Source organism: Xyrauchen texanus, chromosome 31, assembly GCF_025860055.1.
Source record: "Xyrauchen texanus isolate HMW12.3.18 chromosome 31, RBS_HiC_50CHRs, whole genome shotgun sequence".
NCBI classification, from domain to species: domain Eukaryota; kingdom Metazoa; phylum Chordata; class Actinopteri; order Cypriniformes; family Catostomidae; genus Xyrauchen; species Xyrauchen texanus.
Window position 1 is genome coordinate 23,105,722 of NC_068306.1, and position 20,471 is coordinate 23,126,192.

The 20,471-nt window shown below is 39.1% G+C and overlaps 1 pseudogene; it reads right to left on the reverse strand.

The window, feature by feature from the left end:
* LOC127625331 (pyruvate carboxylase, mitochondrial-like) overlaps positions 1-19,568 on the reverse strand; it is a 196,459-nt pseudogene extending 176,891 nt beyond the window's left edge.
* Between the last annotated feature and the right edge of the window lie 903 nt (positions 19,569-20,471).

Here is a 20,471-nt window from a genome sequence, read left to right on the forward strand (position 1 = left end):
GATTAGCCCGATTAGGGACCGGATGTGTAGAATCACGACCCGGCCCCCCCCTCCGCCCTGTCATATGCCCCCTTCCATTAATCGAGGTACCTTCGAAATAATTGGCATGGACCTCATCGGGCCATTAGAGCGGACAGCACGCGGATATCGCTTTGTATAGTTCTGGTGGACTATGCAACGCGATATCAGGAAGCAGTGCCTCTGCGCAACATCTCATCATGTAGTGTTGCGGAGGCACTCTTCAGAATAATCTCCCGAGTGGGGATTCTGAAAGAAATCCTCACTGATCAAGGCACTACATTTATGTCACGAACACTATGCGAACTGTCTGAATCATAGGGTATTAAATCGATCCACACCAGTCTTTACTATCCACAAATAGACGGTTTAGTGGAAAGATTTAATAAAACCCTGAAAAATATGATTCATAGATCATGCACGAGGCTGCTTGAAATTGGAATAAATGGATCAAATCCCTGTTATTTGCAGTGCTAGAAGTCCCGCAAGCCTCCACAGGGCTTTCCCCATTCTAACTGCAATATGGGCGGCGGCCGGACAGCATGCAAGACGGCATACGGGAAACTTGTGAGGAGGGACCTTCAAACAGTAAAAATTGTATTCAATATGTTCTTGATCTTAGAGCAAAACTCCACAGTTTGGGTCAACTAACACAAAAGAGAATTTGCTCCAAGCTAAGGAACGTCAAAGCCAACTGTATAACGGGTACTAGGCTATGGGAATTTGGGAGATAAAGTGCTAATTTTACTCCTCACATCGAGCTCTAAATTACTCACCAAGTGCCGGAGCTGAACGTAAAAGCCAATCATGTCGTCCCGGTCACTTGTGGAGACCACCTCTCACGTATCAAGTCACAGAGGTTGCCAAGTTGCAGAAAGAATTTGCAGACGTGTTTTCTATTCTGCCAGGTCGTACAAACTTCATCCAGTACCACATCGAGACGGCGCCTGGGGTAATGGTACGCAGCTGTCCCTACTGACTGCCCGACCACAAAAAGAAAATAGTTTAGGAAGAATTAGATGCAATGCTTGATATGGGATTAATAGAGGAGTCCCACAGAGATTTGCCCAGCCCGGTTGTTCTAATTCCTAAGCGTGACGTTGCTGTACAGTTTTGTGTGGATTATAGGAAATTCAATGCAGTGTCTAAATTTGATGCATACCCAATGCCTTGTATTGAGGAGTTGCTCGATCGGTTGGGCACAGCTTGCTTTTATTCGACAATGGATTTGACAAGGGTTATTGGCAGATCCCCTTAACACCAATATCCCGTGGAAAAATGGCCTTTTCACACCATTTGGCTTACACCAATTTGTGACACTTCTGTTCAGTTTGTTTGGCACTCCGGCTACAGTTCAGCACCTCATGGACTGTGTCCTCAGACCACACTCTGCTTATGCCGCTGCCTATCTGGATGACATTATTGTATGCAGTAATGATTGGCAGCGACACATGCAGTATCTGAGGGCTGTACTGAGGTTGCTGCGACATGCGGCATGGCAAACCCCAAAACGTGTGCAGTTGGACAAAAGGAGGTACAGTATCTGGGGTTCCGTTTGGGCCACGGGCAGGTGAGTCCCCAAATTGATAAAACTTCGACTATTGCAACTTGCCCGACACGAGACCCAAGGAAAAAAAAAAGAGGCGGCGAGATGGTTCCTGGGGCTGGCTAGAAGGTTTGTGCCTAATTTTTCTGACGTCACCAGCCCACTGACTGATCTCACTAAAAAGGTAGCTCCAGATCAGGTCCAGTGGACGGAGCAGTGTCAATAGACCTTTACGCAGGTGAAAGCTGCACTTTGAGGCAGACAGCTTTTACATTCACCCGATTTCTCTCCCTCATTTTACAGACGGGACACTTCAGACAGGGGGCTTGGGGGGTGGTGCTCTAGCAGGTGGTGGAGGGGGAGAAACGCCCTATGCTGTACATTAGACACAAGCTCTCAGTGAGGGAGGCTACAGTACAGCACCATTGAAAAAAAGTGTCTTGCCATCAAGTGGGCCATCCTCACTCTCCAGTACTACCTGGCTCTTCAGCCGTTTAGGTTCGAGGTGGTCCACAGACCGGGGGTGCAGATAGCTGCAGCAGACGTCCTTTCCAGAAATGGGGGGTGGTAGGCAGACCGGATGACTCCCCGGCCTGAGTCAGGAGATATGTGGTGGCGGGGATGTGGTCAAGCGTTCATCCGGAGAGAGAAACACACACACCTGAGCGCTATAATGTCTATTTCTGATTGCAGTAAACACTGGGGAGAGTGAGGGTGAGAGACCTACCTGTCTGAAAGAGAATACCTTGAGTTTAAGCTAAAGAGTGTTCTGCAGAAAAGCTCCTTCGAGTTGTTTATTAAAAAGTTATACCTTTGAGTTGAAGCCCAAGTTTCCTGTGTCCTCCTTTCCCTCCCTTCCTTGAATGTTACACATACATAAAAAGAAAAAAAAAACAGAAATTGACTATCCTATGAGACAGTCAAAATCTGATAAAATTTCATTTTTGTCTTTCACTTCATCACTACAATTGTGTTCGTTTAAAGATTTTAATTGTTAATAAATACATTTCATATTATAAAAACCGGTGTAAAACCATAGAGTTAAATAAAAAAGTTAATAACTGTGTTTTATGCTTCCATACATTTATATGACATATAAATCAAGCATAATTTACCCATCACTACATATCCCATCACTATCATTCCAAAATATAAGGCATAATGCCAATTAAAAAGGATTTGGCCTGAATGAACAAAACTTACGGTGTATTGAAAGAATCAATTAACATTTTCATGTGATGTGCAAAGCAAGTACATTAAAAAGAAAAATAATATCGAGCATATATAAATATTAATGTTGTGCATATTCATTTGGACATAATATCTAGTAAATAAATTTAACCATATGCAAAAAAATCAGTTTGTATCCATTTAAGGTTTACAAGGCTGTAGCTTCTAATTAGAGGACTTATCTTTTGGAGAAGGAATATACTTCGGTTTAAACATGATCATGATTGGTTGCTGTATCTGAGTGCACACTTTTCCTCCATCGAGATGTTCGCTGTGGTCCGAGTGGATTCATATGGATGAAATTTCAAGTTCAATTATATCTTCTGTTATTATTTTTGTAATACGGGAACTACAGAAATATTACATTTAGATGTATTTATATAAATATCCCAAACATTCATTAATGTTGGAAGACATGCAGCAAGTTGCTGGTTTAGGTAACTTAAGTAACCTCTTAGTTTAACTTCAGTTTAATGATGATATTTTAGGATATGTAGAATACAAAACAAACCGCAACGGTTATCTAAAGAGTGTTTTGTCCATCTACAGGATAGTATTTTAAATGATGCAGCGTGTGCTTAATTTAAGCAGCTCCTCGGTGTCCTCCATCGGAGGTACAATTTCTATATTTTACAAGCATTTTAACATAGAGGAATTTTTGTTTAGTGGAGTTAGCCTGTGATTCTTTAGATTAAATTAGATCTTTAAGGTTACAGTTGTATAATTTAACTGATAGGCTTGTATGCTATTAGATTTTCTCCCCATTCTAAAGAATATTGAGGGATTAGTTTCTAATGGACTAGTTTCCAACCTAGTTTGAACAAAGGTGGATGTACAGTGCATACGGAAAGTATTCACAACGCTATAATATTTAAATGTTTTTTTTTTTAAATCACATGTACATAATTATTCAAGGTCTTTGCCATGACACTCAAATCTAAGCTCAGGTTCATCCTGTTTCCACTGATCATCCTTGAGATGTTTCTACAACTTAGATCCTGTGGTAAATTCAGTTGAATGGACATGATTTGGAAAAGCACACACCTGTCTATATAAGGTACCACAGTTAACAGTGCATGTCAGAGCACGACCAAGCGATGAAGTCCAAGGAATTGTCTGTAGACCTCCGAGACAGGATTGTATCGAGGCACAGATCTGGGGAAGGGTACAGAAACATTTCTGCAGCATTGAAGGTCCCAATGAGCGCAGTGGCCTCCATCATCCATAAATGGAAGTTTGGAAACACCAGAACACTTCCTAGAGCTGGCCGCCTGGACAAATTGAGCGATTGGGGGAGAAGGGCCTTAGTCAGGGAGGGGACCAAAAACCTGATGGTCAGAGAGCTCCAGCATTTCTCTGTGGAGAGAAGAGAACCTTCCAGAAGAACAACCATCTCTGCAGCACTCCACCAATCAGGCCTGTATGGTAGAGTGGCCAGACAGAAGCCACTCCTCAGTAAAAGGCACATGATAGCCCACCTGGAGTTTGCCAAAAGGCACATGAAGGACTCTCAGTCCATGAGAAACAAAATTCTCCGGTCTAATGAAACAAAGATCGATCTCTTTGGCCTGAATGGCACGCGTCATGTCTGGAGGAAACCAGGCACCACTCATCACCTGGCCAATACCATCCCTACAGTGAAGGACTGTGGTGGCAGCATCATGCTGTGGGGATATTTTTCAGCGGCAGGAACTGGGAGACTAGTCAGGATCAAGGGAAAGATGAATGCAGCAATGTACAGAGACATCCTTGAGGAAATCCTGCTCCAGAGCGCTCTGGACCTCAGACTGGGGTGAAGGTTCATCTTCCAACAGGACAACAACCCTAAGCACACATCCAAGATAACAAAGGAGTGGCTACGTGACAACTCTGTGAATGTTCTTGAGTGGCCCAGCCAGAGCCCAGACTTGAACCCGATTGAACATCTCTGGAGAGATGGGGATGCTCCCCATCCAACCTGATGGAGCTTGTGAGGTCCTGCAAAGAGGAATGGGAGAAACTACCCAAAAATAGGTGTGCCAAGTTTGTAGCATCATACAAAAAAGACTTGAGGCTGTAATTGGTGCCAAAGAAGCTTCAACAAAGTATTGAGCAAAGGCTGTGAATACTTATGTACATGTGATTTTTTTTTTTTATCTATTTGCAAAGATTTCAAACAAACTTCTTTCACGTTGTCATTATGGGGTATTGTTTGTAGAATTTTGAGGAAAATAATGAATTTAATCCATTTTGGAATAAGGCTTTAACATAACAAAATGTGTAAAAAGTGAAGCGATGTGAATACTTTCCGGATGCACTGTATTTTGTTCTTTGCATGGTACAAGTTTCCGAGGTATGTAACAAGTGTGTGTGTGCGTTTACTGAAAAATAGCCACATTTCTTTAATTTATCTAAATGGGCAACATAAACTGTTGTGTACATGCACAAGTTTCATCATCTGCAAGGATGTCTTTCAATCCATTATGAATGTAACTAGCCTTACTTTTCCCTCCGTTTCAGGTATTTGCAGAGTAACGCTTTACAAACCAGAATATATCTAACAAGTATGCAGAGCTTGATCGGCACAGTTTTCACTGATGACTTTATATCTCGTCAGAAGACATTGGAGTCGGAAAAGACTTCTGGAGAACTTGCTGAAATTCTCTTGATTCATACTTAAAAAGGTATTATGGTCTTAGTTGTTTAATATTGTTCTGTGGTTCAACAGACCTTGATTTTACACAGAATAATTTGAGCCCATCCAAAACTTAAAAGGGATAGTTCAAAAATAAATCCTCTCATTTACTGACCCTCATGTCATCCCAGATATGTATGACTTTTTTCTCCTGTACACAAGATTTTTTGAAGAATATCACAGCTCTGTTGGTCCATACAATGCAAGTGATAGGATATCAACATTTTAAAACTTCAAAAAGCACATAAAGACAGCAGAAAATTAATCCATACATCTCCAGTGGTTTAATCAATGTCTTCAGAAGCTATATGATGAGTGTGTGAGAAAAAGAACAATATTTAAGTCCTTTTTTTAATTATTACTTCAGAAGATATACATTTAACCACTAGTCGTATGGATTACTTGACCCAAAAATAAAAAAAATCTCTCATTTACTCACCCTCATGCCATCCCAGATGTGTGTGACCTTCTTTCTGCTGCAGAACACAAATTAAGATTTTTAAAAGAATATTTCAGCTCTGTTGATCCATTCAATTCAAGTGAATGAAAGTTGATAAAAGCAATACATTCGACTCGAGTGGTTTAATCAACGTCTTCTGAGGTGATCCAGTTGGTTTTGGGTGAGAACAGACCAAAATAAAACCCCTTTTTCACTTTACATCTTTCCATTGTAATCTCTAAGCATAATCATGATTTTAAGGTGGATTACACTTCCTGGTGCTTAATGCATTTGTTTAGTGCTAGATGACACTATAGGAAGTGTAATCGAGCTTGAGATCGCAAAGGAGATTTATAGTGAAAAATTCATTATATTTTGGTTTATCCACACCTACAATAAAACCAACTGGATCACTTCAAAATATTTAGATTAACTACTGAAGTCATATGGATTACCTTTTATGTTGCCTTTATGCACTTTTTGGACCCCATTCACTTGCATTGAATTAACGCACAGAACTGAGATATTCTTCAAAAAATCTTTGTGTTCAGCAGAAGAAAGTCATACACATCTGGGATGGCATGAGTGTGAGTAAATAATGAGAGAATTTTAATTTTTGGGTGAACTAACCCTTTAGTGGTGAGTGTACTGAAAAGTTGTATTCACATGTTATGTTAGAATAGGTTTTTGTTATAAGCCCAGACAGAATCTGTGCGTGCAGAAAACTCAGAATTTAGAGGTCTGCAAGGGCCTTAAAATGAAACCAGACACAGTGTGGCCCGATCCTACCCCAGATTTAAAGCCAGATTTTAAAAGGTACACTAGAGCAGAAGGGGAAAAACACTGCACTCACAAAAATATTTTAGCCTAATTTTAAGATGTATCCATTTCAATTTAATAATATATTTCCATCAAATTAAATTGAATAGTCTTGCAGAAAATGTAATTAATAAAACTTAAGATTTATATATTTTATTTAGTTAAAGATTAGCCAATTCAATTAGATGGAAATTTGTAATTAAATTGAAATGGATACATCTTAAAAATAAGCTAAAATATTTTTTTGAGTGTGCCTTACCGTTTATGTGCTGAAACATCATCTGGTGCAGAGCAATCTGGAAAAATATGAAACAATGCAACAGTCCCCTTTATGCAGCCTGAACTTGTTTAGAATATTGAATCTTTGTGACAATATTCAAAATAGTGTTCACACAAGTCGAACCACTGCACTTCGTGCACTTCCTGTGCTGCTGAGAGGACACCTCAAAATTCTTCAAAATTTGCAGGGTCATTCACACATTTCTAAATCGTTTAACCATTTTTTTATTATTATTTAAAAGGAATACCTCACCCAAAAACTAAAATTATTTTGTTATTTACTTACCCTCATGCCAACCCAGATGTATATGACTTTCATCTGCAGATCACAAACAAATATTTATAAGCATTTCAAGTTTTTCCATTCTGACCAATACAATGCAAGTGAATGGGTGTCATAACTTTGAAGCTTTTCACATCTGAAAGTGAAAGTGGAGATTTGTAATTTATTATCTGAAGATATGGATTTAACCACTAGAGTCTTATGGATTACTTTTATTCTGCCTTTTGGCACTTCAAAGTTTTGGTTACCATTCAGTTGCATTGTATGGACATACAGAGCTGAGATATTCTTCTAAAAATCTTTGTGTTCAGCAGAAGACATAAACATCTGGGATGGATAAATGATGAGAGAATTTTCATTTTGGGGGGGATTATCCTTTTAAAGATTTATACAAAAATAAAAAAAATAAACCACATATAACCAAAGCTTTTGTCTTCCATGGAAGAAGTCATCCAGGTCTGGAACAAGTGAGTAAATAATGACAATTTCTTTTATCTAGGTGTGCATTTTCAAACCGATTTTAATAAGTTGTTCTTTAATTTTGCCACTTTTCTCCATTCTTGCATTTCAGGGCTGAAGATTCAGAAGAGCCACATGTTGGATATTCACCAGTTGCCTTGTTAACAGCAGTCAGAGATCTCAGATGCTGCAATTCACTGAAGTCTGGTCAGAAATGTACTTGTTCTTGAAAGTCATCACCCACCTCCCCATTCTTTTCAGATTTCTTTTTATGTTTGGACTGATTTATTTACTGGATCTGAATTACCCAAAAGAGTTTTAAAGACAGGTGGATTTATGAGGTTTTAACGTTGAAGGATGTGCAACACTAATGCAGCTGTTAACAATGTATACTGTCGCTGTCAAGTCAAGTTCCAGTGCTGTGCCTCATGTTTTGTCAATAATTGTACCTTGTCTTTTTATATTAAATGTGTTTACTACATGCAGTTTGCTTATTCTTATTTATGATTAAGTTGCAACATTTTCACATTTAAGCTAACTTTATAAAAAATAAAAACAAGGCTGTTGCTAAACATTTTTAAGTAATACTACTAGCACATTTCAAGTCACCTAAAATGATATAGATTATTAAGTTAGCATGACTTTAAAAAAATAAGTTAATACAAAGCATATTCATGATTCTTGAGTTGTATAAAAATATTGACTTTGTAGAACTTTACATTTTTAGTTGTGGTTTAATAAAATAAACATCAAAATATACCATTTCTAATTGGACCAAAATCATTTATTTTAATTTATAGTTTCTGAGAAAATCAAGTTATGCATACTTGAGACTTAAGTTTTGATCCTTGTAAAAATAAAAGGCAATCAGTTGCCTCAAATTGTTTTAAGCTTGAAGAACTTTCCAGAAGGGTTTACAGTGTTTTTAAACCCTCCAAAAATTGGCCTCATTTACTTCCATTTTAAGTGCCTCACTTAAAGAAAAGGAAGGACAAGTCAAAATAGTTTTGTAGTAATCAACACTGACACAAATGCTTTCAATTGAGCTCAACTTGTATTCTCTTAAGCTTTGAATGTGGCATGTACAACAGAATTCAGAACTTTTTTCCAATAAAGGGATTAGTTTCATATCGTGCTGCATCTGCAGTCTCGTTTGACAGTCACTGAAGAATGAGAAAATAGAATTGACATTTATTACTGGCATTATAACTAGTTCAAGTAACGTGACCTAATCGACTTCATCTAACGTGATATAAACATAGGCTAAACAAGACAAGAAGGCTTAAATGTGGGAGAACAAAACTGATTCAAGTTAAACAAACGCCATTCATTTAGATTTGATTACCATGGTCCATTTTATTTGGTTTAAAATTATTCAGTTTTGTTAAGAAAACTTGTTTCAATCACGAGATTGAATCATTTTCAGCCAAAGTGCTTTTTTTTGTGTGTGTGTGTAATTTGTAGTGTTCAAATGTTCCATTGCAGGTTCATTCTGCTTTTATTATTATTTAGTGTGTGTGTGTGTTTGTTTTAATTCATATCATGTTAAGGCAAAAAGACCATAATATTATTTTCAGGGGTGGAAAACAAATGCTGTTGTTTCAGAGCATTTTTAATTAGTATTGTGAACTACATTCCAAAATGTTGCTACAGGCATAAAGTACATTTTATAGAATAACCTTTATGCAAGATCGTTCTCCTTTTTTGTTAACTGCTGCAAAACTTTCACTATTTCATTGAATTTAAAGTATTATGCAGACAAATCTTATCCTGCTTCAATTAGATTAGTTTTTTGCGGTTTATATTTTTTTAAATTATGGCACAATTTTTTTGGGTGTTTTATAAATAAAATGGTCTTACACTTACAGTATTTTGTTGTAATAACAATAATAATTATCTGTACTAAAGCTTTTCTTTATCATTCTTTTAAAGATAATTATTCGGTGTTTTAGAGGTGTACGACTCTATTCTAACAATTAATACATGTTAAAAGTAAAAGATTTCATGGAATTATAGGGAGATTTCTTGTAGAATTACAGTAATAGATGTTTATTATTTTTTATAATTAATAATATTTTTGTAATTATTTTTTAAGTTTATCTGTGTTTTTAATCAGACAGTACCTTTCTGTTTTTCAACAGAGATTTTCCAGCACCCCTGCTGCCAGAAAATAACCGGTTTTGTACACAAAGATGCAAGGGAACTGTAAATTCACACAAAAACTGTTGAAAATTTTGAGGAAATTGAACATAAAACTCTAAAGCTAGAGCTGCATAAGGGTATATTTAAAAAGCATCCCATTTCACTCCAGATATTTTTCAGTTTCCCAGGCCCTGTCTTTTCCTTACACATTGTCTTCTCCTGAACAAGGAACAACCCCCTGCCAAAATAAAAACAGTACTGTGACTGTGTCCTGACTGAGAGCGAGAACCCAAGACTGAAACATGAGCTCAGCTAAGGAGACTATCTGAACTTATTGTAACAAAACGAGCACATTTGTGTGAGGTATTAGGATTATGTAGAGAGAATCTGGTGAAAGAGACAGGGCCAGAGATGACAATCTGCATGTTGAATGGGGCATGACAAACAGTTGGGATGTGATTTAGCAGCAAAATTGTCATACGTTTCTGACAGTAAATTGGTGGTTTAGTAAACCATTACAAACCAAAATCCTACAGGAGTATGATCACACAGCTAGTGGCCTTGGTCTATAAAAAATGACTATGCTGAAAAAGAAAACCTCAGCAGATCCATTTACACACTCAATAACTGCCTCATTCTTTCTGTGTTGAGGACACAGCCATTTATTTGCATTTAGAGAACAAATTCAGATTGTTGCCTCTTAATGCAAACCCCCTATAAAATCCTCCTTCTCGGGACATTCCAATGCTAAAATGCAACACAAACCATGATTTCATCACATTAAAGAAAAACAACAGGTCTAGAAATACAGTAATTCCTGACAAACATATAGCTTAAAGGAATAGTTAACCCAAAAATGAAAAATCTTTCATCATTTACGGACTTTGGAGACACGCTTATTTAATATACAGTTTTACAACATGAATGCTGCTCAGATTGCATAGTTTGTTGAAGAATGATGACGAAGGGTAATTCTTTCAGGTGAGATCTCAAGTAAACAACGGACGTTTTTCAACGAACGCTCGCCATGGACAATTGACCAAAGTGTGGCGAATTGTATTCATCTGGCGATCGCGTTTTCATAACAATTTATGAAGTCCCGTTTTGATATAGCATGTTTTCATTTGTACTCCTGGCACAAATAACTAAATGGCTGTTTCTGGAGCATTGCTATCGTGAAACAGAGATCGGATATGAATGTTGAACCCTTAGACCTTTGAAAAGATGTAGAATTTGTTAACATTAATTACATTTATAGACGGTAAATTATATATTAAATGTAAGCAGAGTGAAAAAGAGAAATATTTAAGTACTTTTTAAACTATAAACCAAAGCTTCCGTTAGGGTTCACGAGAGGGTGGAGTCCAAGTGGTCTCTAGTGTGTGATGTATTAGTGTTGCCATGATACGGACGTAATCTCACATTCTCAACTCATTTGAGACATCAAGGAGAAGCACACAAACGCACCATTATGAGTAAAGAAACGAACTAAATAAATACAGATCTAAACCAAAACCAAGCAAGCTACTGTACAGTGTTCCTACTTCTCACTTGTAAACAGCGCTGCTCTTCCAGCTGTGACTCATGTGCCTCAGTTCTCACACAGATTTCAAATGCCAATGCGATTACGTCACATACGTGTACCGCTGCCAACCATAAGCATGATTTAGAGTAAAATAAAAAAGAAAAACTTAAATATTTATATTTTTCACACCAAAAGCAATCATGACACTTTAGAAGACATTAATTTAACTGCTGGAGTCGTAGGGTTTACGTTAATGCTGACTGTCTGAGGAATCTCCATTCACTTGCATTTTAAGGACCTTCTGACCCAAGATTTTAAAAAAAAAGTTCAAATGTGTTCTGGTGAAGAAAGAAAGTCATAAACACCTGGGATATTATGAGGGTGATTAAATAATGAGAGAATATTTCATTTTTGGGTGAACTATCCTTTTAAACACCAAGCAGAGCACAGAAGTCATTTTGAAAGCCATTTCTGCTACTTTAAGCACCTCACTAGTTACTACCATATAGCTGATGATGACAGATACAGTTGAAGTCAAAAGTTTACATACACCTTAACCAAATACATTTAAACTAGTGCTGTCAATCGATTAAAAATTTTAAATGGAATTACATGGCGTCCCGATTAATTAATCGCGATTAATCACATATACAAATATTTTCTGAGAAAGACATCCCTCATATAACAACAATTCAATATATAATAATTAAATAATGATACAGTTATCTTTAAATATTATATATATATTATATAAAAATATTCAGATAATTAAAGTGCATTACATTCTTGTGGCAGAAGAGTTATCATTAATAAGACAATACAATAAGTGGCTTTAGAATACAATGTATTGTTTATTATCATATTATTGAACATTACATTTACCTTTATGCATTTGGCAGACACTTTTATCCAAAGTGACTTACAGAGCCCTTATTACAGGGACAATCCCCCCGGAGCAACCTGGAGTTAAGTGTCTTGCTCAAGGACACAATGGTGGTGGCTGTGGGGATCGAACCAGCGACCTTTTGATTACCAGTATGTGCTTTAGACCACTACACAACCATCTCTCCCATAAGCCAATCATTGGCATACAGTTCACAGCAATCCATTTCACAAGTGAATTTGTCAATCAGTTGGAGATTTATTATGAGGGCTTGTTTAATGATCCATCAATGAACAGCTGCATCAGACATGCTTGTATAGCGTCTTGGATGCGTTCGCATCATGAACATAAAATTTGTAGGTCACTATGTTAAGTTAAATATAGTTTAATACTTGGAACACATATTGAGATCCTTTAGTTCGGATTTGCACTCCATCAAGTGTTTTGAACGCAAGAATGTAACGCATGTTTGTGTTGTTCTGCTGCTCAAGGGTGTTTTGCTTCACTATATAAACAGCGCATTGCCACGCACCTGAAGTTTCACTTACAGCCCTCTGGAATAAATAGGTGGTACTACAAGCTTGCATTTCTCAGGAATCTTCCATATTACGGCATTGCGATTAATGGCGTTCATTTTCTTAACGTGTTAAGTACTCCTCCAATTGACTCCAATTAGCTAATTGTCTAAAGGCTTGACATAATTTTCTGGAATTTTCCAAGCTTTTTCCCACTGGAATTGTGATATAGTAAATTTAAAGTGAAACAATCTGTCTGTAAACAATTGTTGGAAATATTATTTGTGTCATGCACTAAGTAGATGTCCTAAACGACTTGCCAAAACCATAGTTTGCTAATATTAAATCAACCTAAATGTATGACTTCAACTGTAGATCCCAAAAAGAGTCATCAGGTTTCTGGGGATATTCATAAGTATTATATTATCAGATACCTGCTGCTTTTTATTAGGCATGTTCGGTGTTACATAATTGTTAATATATGATGAAGCACAAATATTTTACAACTTCAATTTGTATTGCAGCCACAGCAATATAAAAATCAGACATTACTGTGCCTAGCTACTGTACCACATTCATTGATAAATATAATTAAAATACGCCATATTTTTCTTGAAAATAAGCCAACATGGGTCTTCTCTCAACAAGATTCTTTAATTCCCTTCATGCATATGTTTAGGTAGCCCAAGCAACTCTGATATGAAATAAAAACAGATGATTTTTTTTCCATCTTTGTGATAATATTTTTTCTAGCCATATAAAACACATCTTGCCACTGATTTATGTCAAATAGCCCAATTCATTTCAATTCAATAAATTGGGAATTTTTACCCTGGTCCTAAACAAAAGGCACAAACAAAAACATTTTGTGATTAAAGTATTAATGTTCTGAAAAAATGGCAAAGAAAACACAAGCTCCTAAAGATAAATAAAAAATTCCAGAATTTACACATGCTTAGGATTAATCATTGCATGTCTTGAGTGAACAATTACAAAGTCAAAAAAAATTATATATATATAATTATTATATAATATATATATAAGGGGTGTTTGACAAAACAAGAATTTCCGGGGCAATTACTGAGGCAACCAACAAACACAACATATAAACTATTTTGAGGGTTAAAGAGATAAAGTTCACCCAAAAATTAAAATTCTGACAATTTACTCACCCTCATGTTTCACACCCATATGGATTTTTCATCTATGGAACACAAAAGGAGATATTAGGCAGAATGTTTAGGACTGACCTCAGTCATCATTCACTTTCATTGTGTGGAAAAAAGATTAATTGAAAGTGAATGGTGACCGAGGCTAACATTCGTCTAACATCTCATTTTCTAATCCATGGAAGAAAGAAAGTTATGTGTGTTTGGAATGACATGAGGGTGAGTAAATGATAAAAATTTTATTTTTAGGGTGAGCTATCTCTTTAAGTCAGTGAAAAGTGCATTACAAAAAGCTGCTTGGAAAATTACAACCTTGGGATTTTAAAATAGTTTAAATATGTGACATTAAACTATAAACTCTTTTAAAGAATGATGCACATCTGGATTAACTAGTGGCCCAAAGTTTCCAAAACATTGCTCATAAAACCTAGTGAGCTGCTACACAGCAGTTTTGAGCACCTAGGGGCGTTCCAGGTCAACACAGCTCAGCTGTCTGTCTCAGTCTTAATTGTGGTGACTGACAGAATGATGGACAGTGCAATAAACAGTTGCCAACACGAATATGTGAACACGAACTTGCTGGGCAATGAATGCCCACCTTCTAATGACAGTTGCTGCGTTGCCTTTAAATCGTACGTGCTACGATTGAAGGTTTTTGTCAAATAAGTCTCACTTACAACGACTTTGTTGCTCAGAACTTATTTATTTAACAGAGCTCCACCGACACAGTCTCACTCTCTCTGTATTTGTCTTTTTAGCCCCCCAGTCCCGCCCTCTCTCTCTCTCGGGTATTCTATTCCCTGGATAGGTTGTCAATCAACATATATAATAACCTATTCTCTATGACACCTCCCCCTTTAACTTTTCTAAAGAAACACATTGTTGTAACCATAATTCCTTTTCTAACTAGCACTTGACCATATTCATTTGAACTATAATGAACATTTTAAACATTCGACAGTTTCTCTTTTGTCAAACATTTAACCACGCACTCATTTAAGATGCATAACTCACCTACACTACACATACAACATGCATAGATTTCCAGTTTACTTTAACTATAAATTTAGTTTGACAGTTGGTTTTATTACTCTGCCGGACCTGGTCACAGTCACTCCTTGTGTCTCACTCGGTGTCTGCGACTCTGGCTGATGTGCAGTTTTTCAAGCTTCTGCGGGCTCTTCACTGTCGTTTCGCAGTTGTTATCAGCATTTAGATATTCCGCGGGCACTTTCTGTAGATGTCTGCGGTTCCGCCTCATCTCTCCTTCCCCCTTCGGTGCCTGCACCACGAATGAGCGCGGTGCACTCGCGTTTTGATCTGCACTGGACCTTTCCACGACTTTTCCCTGTCCTGTTTCATCAGCACCAGATCACCTGGCTTCAACTCGGGTAATTCACGCACTCCATGTCTCCGATTGAAGTAGAAGGCTTGTTGTGTTTTAGCCAAAGCGTCCCTTTCTCTCACCATCAGTCTATTTGGCCACTTTGGCTGCAGGTTTTTCTTCAACGTAGGCAGTGTAGTACAAATTTTCCTGCCTATCAACAATTCAGCAGGGCTTACCCCTGTAGATGAATGTGGTGTTGCGCGGTAACACATCAAAGCGAGGAGCGGGTCATCCTGTCTGAGGATGCGTTTGGCTACTTGGACCGCGCGCTCGGCATGTCCGTTTGCCTGCGGGTTGTGCGGGCTCGATGTGACATGTTCAAAGTCATATTTTTCCTTAAATGACGTCCATGCCTCACTAGTAAATTGCGGACCGTTATCACTCATGATCTGCTCCGGTATTCCAAATCTCGCAAACGTAGCTTGCAGTCTGTTTATCACCTGCGCAGTTGTTGTCTTTGGCAGATGAAGAATCTCTATGAAGCGTGAGTAAAAATCCGAAACAATCAGATACATCTGGCCCTTGTTCTCACAAATGTCTATAGCCACGCGCTGCCACGGTCTGTCAGGTAGCGGGGTTGACTTCAGTGGCTCTTTCCTTTGTGTTTTCCTGTTTTCACGACAGAACATACACAAGTCAATTTTGTTATTTATATCCGATGATATACCAGGCCACCATACGGATGAACTTGCACGTTCTCTGCATTTTGTCAACCCTAGATGGCCTTCGTGGATACGCTCAAGGATGTCCTGTCTCAGTTCCCTTGGAATGCAAATGCGTCTGCCCAGAATTATCAGTCCTTCACTTATTGACAGCGCATCTTTCACTGAAAAAAAGTCTCTAATACCTTCCGGTACGTTTCTTACGTGCTCTGGCCATCCCTGCTTTATGAGCTTACTTACTAGTTGTAACTGTTCGTCTTTTCCAGTCGCTACTTCGATCAAGCTCAACTCTGACTGTGACACGGGCAAGCCGGCTATGACGGCGTCTACGTAACAGGCTATCTCGTTCACTGTAGGCCTACTGCTCGGTGCATCATCGCCTATTGGACTTCTCGACAGTGTATCAGCTACTAATAATGTCTTCCCAGGTGCGTATTCCGCGGTCACTGCGAATCGCATCAGCCTCATTAAAAGTCTCTGACAGCGTATCGGTATCGTGTCCAAGTCTTTTTTATTGATCAATGGTACGAGGGGTTTGTGGTCTGTAATGAGGCGAAATCTGTCCAGCCCTATCCTCTCCAACCCTATGAGATACTTCTCGAATCTCTCGCATGCCCAGACCCCGGCCAAGCATTCTTTTTCAATTTGCGCGTACCTGGTTTCTGCCTCATTTAACCTCCTCGAACAATATGCCACCGGCTTCCAGCTGTCTCCGTGCAGCTGTAGTAGGACCCTCCCAGCCCGTAGCTACTCGCGTCTGCTGACACCGCTGTGGGCTTCCCTGAATCGTAGTACGCGAGAACAGGTGCAGTGATTAGAGTCTCTTTGAGCTTTTGAAACGCGCTTTCTTGAGACTGGTCCCATGTTCACGCTACCGTCCCTTTTAGTAAATCAAACAGCGGCCCCCCCCACTGTTGCCAAGTCTGGTATATAGCGTCCCATGTAGTTTATCATCCCCAGGACACGTTTCAGTTCACTCACATTTCTTGGGGCTTGCAGCTCTGAAATAGCCCGTACTTTCCCCGGGTCGGGCCTGACTCCTCTCTCGTCTATGACGTGCCCCAGGAAATAAAGCTCCTTCTGTCTGAATATACACTTTTCTTTGTTGAGCTTGAGTCCTGCGCGCTCTAACCTCTCCAGAACGCGCCTCAGATGCTCGTCGTGCTGTTCTTGGGTTTCGCCGTGAACGATTAGATCGTCCATGTAGACCGCAACTCCCTCCAAGCCTCCTAGGAGTTTGTTCATTTTGCGCTGAAATATTTCTGGCGCTATGCTGATGCCAAAGGGTAAGCGCTTAAAACAATATCTAGCAAACGGCGTTATGAATGTAGTGAGAAGACTGCTCTCACTATGTAGGGGAATTTGCCAAAAGCCGCTTGCGGCATCCAACGAAGAGAATATTTTGGACCCGGCGAGTTTGGCTAGAACTTCATCAGTCGTGGGTAGGATGTACCGTTCCCTTTTTACATTTTCGTTCAGTTTTTTCAAGTCTACGCAGATGCGCACTTTCCCGTTAGGTTTCATTACTGGTACCATCGGCGCGCACCAGTCTGTGGGTTGTGTTATCTTTTCAATGACCCCGTTCTCCTCCATTCGTTGGAGTTCGGCCTTAACTTTGGGGAGCAATGGTAAAGGCACTCTTCTCATGGTGTGGACTGCGTATGGCTCTACATTTTCTTTTAGATTTATTTTAACAGGCTCGGTTCTCATTGTTCCCTGTTCACCGAATACTGCGCTGACTTGCTCGATTCTTTTAACTAAGCCCATCTCTACTGCTTGTTCTCTGCTTAGCAAATTGTTCACAGTGTCACCTTCCATGACGTGAATTGTGAACTTGAACTTTTATCCTTGTACTCCGTGGTGGTTTCAAATTGTCCCAAACAATTTATCCTCCCACCGGGCTGTCATATCTCGCATGTGTCTGACTCAACTTCACTTTACTTCCAAGCAAGTTAAAAGTCTCTTCATTCATAACGGTCACGTCAGCTCCAGTATCAATTTTAAAATTTACTCATGAGCCATGCACGTTCAATTTCACAAACCAAATCTCTGTGTCGTCAGCCCCAGTTTTACTTATCGTACCCAGGTAATATGAATCGTCATCACTTGCCTGTGTGTGTGTTCCTCTTATTACCTCATTAACTCTCCTTGAGTAACACATACGCTCCCAGTGTCCTTTCTTTTTACATTTTCGACACTCAGTTTCTGCTGCAGGACATTTTTCCTTGTTGTAATGTTTCGTTTTTCCACAATTTCCGCACCTGCCGCCACCGGTCATTCTATCATTTTTTCCTTTTGCTGGTTTCTTTTCATCCCATCTTCCTTTCCTTTCAGGTCGTCTGCGTGTAACCTCCTGAACACTGCTTGGCGCACCTTCCTCCTGTTGGCTCACTTGCTGGGCGATGTCCTCCGCCTGCCTCACCATCAGCACCGCCGTGTCTAAGGTAAGGTCTGTCATCAGCTGTAACTTTCTTGAAAGCTCTTTATCTTTGATGCCAACCACAAGCTTATCTCGGATGTTCTCTGTTTTCTGTGCACCGAAGTCACAACTCTCTGCTAATTCGTAGAGTGCACGGATGAACATCTCGGCCTTCTCCCCCGGCCTTTGTATGCGTTGGTAAAAGCACGCCCTCTCGTGGATGATTTCCTTTTTCGGGATGAAATAGTCATTGAACTTGTTTAGCACGGCGTCAAAGTCTTTTTTCTGCTCGTCTCTCTCAAACGTGAACGAGCTGAATACGTTTTCTGCCTCTGGTCCCATGGCATATATAAGGGTACTCACTTGCACCTCGCCATCCTCCTCCGCGAGCTTCGTGGCTATCCTGTACCTCATGAAGCTCTGTCGCCATGCGGCCCATTCTTGAGGTCTATCAAAGGTGAAGTTCGTGGGTGGAGCGAATTTCGCCATTTCTATTACTCCACAACTTCTGACACCATGTCAAATAAGTCTCACTTACAACGACTTTGTTGCTCAGAACTTATTTATTTAACAGAGCTCCACCGACACAGTCTCACTCTCTCTGTATTTGTCTTAGCCCCCCAGTCCCGCCCTCTCTCTCTCTCGGGAATTCTATTCCCTGGATAGGTTGTCAATCAACATATATAATAACCTATTCTCTATGACAGTTTTACTAATGTTTGGTAATGTGGCAGCGAATAGTCCGGTCGAACAAGTGAGCCAGATTCATCAGCTTGTACAGTTTGATACAGTCATTTGGCACGTGGGTTTCCCAAATGAAAGCATGAGAGTGCAATGCAATCTGGCCACATGCTGCACGCCTTCAAATACACAGATTTTCTTTAACACGTTACATAAATATTTACTTCAGGAGCCACGATTGTTCGTTTACTGGTAAAATGAACTCAAGTTAATGCAGACAGCAACTTACTGCTTCATTAAATATGATGCCGTTTACGACCACAGTCTTGGCGTCTCGAAAAACATATACTTATCTAAACAATTATAAAAAGCAAGAGTACGGTCGTTTTACCTTTTTGTTCTGCTCTCGCGACAGTTACAGTCTGGTTTCCAATCCTGTTAATCGAAGAAGAAAAAAAACGTTTGACGTGCAGTGCGCAACTTTCTGTGAATTGCAAAAGTACGTCGCGAGCGTGGATACGAAGTGACGTAATATGGTACGCCAGGCTCGTATTTGCCTATTTACCTCTCCACATATAGTGTTTTATCACTTGTCATAGCTCCGGCTCCAGATCTCTGGAGGACGTTGAAATCGTTAAACCGTGAGCTAAGGTGCTTCCAGATTGTATGCGCTGAGTAACTGCAGTAAGTTTAAACTCTCTGAGCTGACTTGCCCCGTCCTATTACTTGCACTCTCTATAGTATTTGCCCCGTTATTATTTTTTTTTTTCTTGAATCAATAATCCACCTATCTGTATACTGTCAGACTATTGGTGTATGTTGTCAGACTGAGATCCACCCCTACGCCACATTGATACGATTGGTTGTCGCTGAAATTGGAAGTTCACTAATGGTTCTGCCTCATGTCAATTAAAAACACTTACGTGAGCAAAAATATCATGCTGTAAATCTATAATGAAAATAGTATGCTGTAAAATCTTTATGAACGAATTCTCCTAAAAGTGGGCTCACTTGAACAAAAATATTACATAAGTATGAATATATACATTTTATATCTGGATCTCAGATAAAAGAAACATGCTAAGCACAGATTCTAATGACACTGGACAGCACCATAATGAGCCCCCTTTTAGGAGAATTCGTTCATAATGATTTTATAGCATAGTATTTTCATTATAGTTTTACAGCATGATATTTTTGCTCACAGTAAAACAAATATTGCTTTCTAAATCAGTTTTCCCACACTTTAGCGAATGTTCATATTCTTTAACCGTTTTGGCCATTTTGGGTTTGGCCTATATGTGTTACATACATGTCTAATGTTTTTACTATGCATTGAAA